The sequence below is a fragment of the Sinocyclocheilus grahami genome, unplaced genomic scaffold (genome assembly GCF_001515645.1).
Source record: "Sinocyclocheilus grahami isolate Dianchi unplaced genomic scaffold, SAMN03320097.WGS_v1.1 scaffold1694.1, whole genome shotgun sequence".
Lineage (NCBI taxonomy): Eukaryota > Metazoa > Chordata > Actinopteri > Cypriniformes > Cyprinidae > Sinocyclocheilus > Sinocyclocheilus grahami.
The window spans coordinates 21,241-25,055 of NW_015506873.1; the positions used below are offsets into that span (position 1 = coordinate 21,241).

Consider the following 3,815-nt stretch of genomic DNA (forward strand, 5'->3'; position numbering starts at 1 on the left):
GAGACCCGAAACGGTTTGGTTCTTCGAAATATCTTGATAATATAAGATATTTAAAAGAAGATATTTTGACAATTAAGTGTTTCGGGTTCTATTAACTTCCATAATACGTTTTGTTCATACTATGGAAGTCAATGAGACCCGAAACGGTTTGGTTCTTCACGGTTTGGATATTTAAAAGAAGATATTTTGATGAATGTTTCGGGTTCTATTAACTTCCATAATATGTTTTGTTCAAGTCAATGGGACCCGAAACCATTCGGTTAAAAAAATCTTCTTTGTTTGTCCCGCAGAAGAAAGAGGGTGAGTGCATGATGGCAGAATTGTCATGTTTTGGTGGACTGTCTCTTTAAGCGCATGGCACTGAAGGGTGTTTTGGTGTATTTTTGAGTTGAGGGTTTACTTCCCCAGCAATACATGCATCTTTTGGACCAATTTATTGAACATCATATTGATCAGTGATCAGATTGTTGTTCTTCTTCTCCATTGTATGCACTTATTTTGAGTGGAAATCTGCAGAACTCTGCAAAGATAAAATAATAAGCGCCACACTTGAATGTGTAAGATCTCCGAGCAGAACTGCAGATGGCCAGATGAGCATTACACTTTCCTCATCGCACTGTTAACATCTGAACATGTAATAAAAACATAATCCTTCAGATTTAACATGTGATTTTATTAATACAATAAATGCACAAATGGGTGTCAGGTTTACTTCAAGCACAAAATAGCTTGAAGCACATGTTCTTCTTTCGAGTGATTCAACATGATCATGAGTCATTTAGACTCTGTTGAATTTCAGGGAAACGGTTTCCTTGTGTCAGGATAATGATTAATGTGCTAATTAATAACTTCTGATAATCTCCATGTTAGCGCAGTCTTCCACTCCCTTGTGCTCGAGGTTGTGGTGTAACTTTAACATGATGAGAGTGTGACAGAGATCCAGTGCAATAGTGTTTAGCTGCATTTATGAAGTGCTGCAATGATTGCTCTCTACCACTGCTCTAGCCATTTATTCGATTTTGTTTATTAATGAATATTAGCCAGTTCTATATCTTTGTTATTTTATAATACAATAGCATAAATAAAAACAATAACAAATTATGACTAAATTATTTTTGTTCAAGAAACTTTGTTAACTTTACACTGTAAAGTTTTAGTAATTTTTATGTGCTTTTTAACATTTTTAACTTGCAAATATTTCTATTATGCACTTTTGTCATTTTTATTATCATTATTTTAATTTCAGATTTAGTTTTAGTCATTTAGAACTTCAACTTCAATGTGTTTATTTCAGTTAGTTGCCAAAGCAGTATTTCTCATTGTTTACATTTTTTAAGTTTTTAGGGTTTTTTTGTCTAATCTTTATATTTATTTTATTTAGTTTTATTTTATTTACCAACATTTTTTAATTTTAGAAAACATTCCAAATGCTTTTTACAGAAACAGTCCCTTATACCCTTAATAATGCATGAATGAATGAATGTTTAAGCCTATATAGAGTATGTAAAAATTATTATATCTGATTTATTTTAAATAAGTTTTAAGAATGCATTTATTCAAATGAATCGGAATAAATCTGTAAAACAATTATATTTATTCCTTTGTGAACATGGTTTAAATAAATAAGCAATATTCAATTGTTATATATTGTAATAGAGTTATTGTTGAATCATTTATATATGACTGACTGACAAATATGCATCAGATTCAGTTTATTAGTGCATTTATGTTAAAACTGTCTAATCCAAATGAATGGACATTTTATGTGCAATACATAAACCTTAAGCTGAGGTGTAGATGTGTGTTTGAGTGTGCATTTGCTGAAGATGTGAGTGACAGGTGTGTTTCCCACGAGCTAACATTAGCTCAGCTCAGCTCCTGCCGATGTCAACTGTTGCTCGTCACAGATGGACATGTGTGTGTGTATGTGTGTGTGTGAGTGTGTTTGTTTGTTTGTATGAGTGTGTTTGTTTGTTTGTTTGTGTGTGTGTGTGTGTGTGTGAATGCTCTCTCACTCACATCACGAGCTGCTCACTTCAGCTGGGCTTGAAACATCAGAATCCTTCTCGGAAAGACTTCGTCTGAGCCACATCGAGTCACAATGACTTGAGTTACAATTAAATGAATCAGTGACTCATTCTTTTGTCAAATGAATATAATCTGCACATATGAACATGTGCATTAGACACGTACGGTGATGATGAGGTGTGGCTGTGTCAGCTCACCCTTGACCTGAAAAACGGCTTCACATCTGTCTGACCCACATCTTTAGCTATCAAATACAAGCAAGCTGTGAAAATAGGATTTATTTATTTATTTTGTATTTTTATACAAAGCCTGACCGAGCTGCAAAAGGAGACTCCACTCTTTGCTAAGAGAGAATATCACTTATTTTATTACGTAGGAAAAACAAACAAACAAAGGCTACACATAACATTTAATACAATAACAAATTGTGTGATACACTGAATAACTTATACATCAGATATATTACATTCGTTATTTAGTACATTATTTAAAACATCACATTTGAATTACATTTAATATGAGTCAGTCCAATACGCTATTATAATTAAAATAACATATTAAGAAATGTAACACATTATTAATAAATTATTTTGTTCAGTAAACACAGTTTAAACAAAAACTGTTTGATAACTTTACACTGTATTTTTAGTCAACATTAAATCAGTGTTATTTTAGTATTATTTATATACTATTATAGTACTATTATTTTTTGAATTAGCTTTTATTTTTATATGTTCAGTTTTTGTTTAGATTTTAGTTTTAGTTTTTGCCATTTTGATATGCTTTTCATTTTAGCATTTTTTAAATTCTATTTTTTAGGTGATTGTGTCTTTTTTAGTGCTTATATTTGTTTATATTTATATTCTGCTTTATTTTTATTTCAGTTTTAGTTTTAGTACCTCTCTTTTTTTTCAGTTAGTTGCCAAGGCAACATTTATAACTACACATGCAATTAAATACAGATTATAAAATATTAAGTCACTTATACACATTCATTATTTATTACAATATTTAATACATTAATACGTTTGGGAATTCTGAATGAAAATATTGGGTGTTTATAATATTTTAAATTGGTTTGAAACTAACAAAGTTATGATTAAATGTATAATATGTCATATTTATTAAAACTGTATTTATTGTGTATTTCCTATGTATTGTTTTAAATTTAATTGAACACATTTACTACTATTAATATTTAACTTGTAATAATAATACATATATTACTATTTTTAATATAGCATAGCAGTAAAATAGCAAATTAACATTTTAAACCAGATTTAATGGATTAAAATAAAATGTTTAGACAATTGTGGCAGATTCCTAAACTTTTTTTCAAGGTTTGGAGTGCCATTGCGGTTTAAAATAACATCAAAGTAAAGTTTATTTGTTAAACTGCTGAATTAGATCATCCAAAGATAATGAGCTGTGTGTTACGAACCGAATATTCATGAGGGCTGGAGTCACTGAATATTCATGAGTGACACAGGAGCCGCTCAGAGACGCAGAGAGAGAAAAGCTGGAGTTTACAAACTTTCCATCGGGACAGAAACTCCGTCAGTCAGTGGAGCTCTGAAAACTCTCAGTGTGGGACAACATGACATACACCTTTTGTTTTAGCTTTATGACAACTTTTTAAAGACTTTGCAAGACTTTTCAAGTAGACCGTGACTACTTTTACCAACGAAAGAAAAAAAAAGAAAGAAAGAAGGAAAAAAAATACAGGCCTAACCAAAGAGGTCCCTACAACTTCCAGGATTTTTTCCTCAGGATCCTAGTATTTTAAT

At 30.9% G+C, this 3,815-nt stretch overlaps 1 protein-coding gene across 1 annotated transcript in view; it reads left to right on the forward strand.

Annotated features, from left to right (window-relative positions):
• The window catches only part of LOC107572084 (WW domain-containing transcription regulator protein 1-like), a gene marked incomplete at its 5' end in the record, with an annotated part of 67,706 nt that overhangs the window by 785 nt on the left and 63,106 nt on the right, over nucleotides 1–3,815 (forward strand). The gene's annotated exons all lie outside the window — the stretch shown is intronic.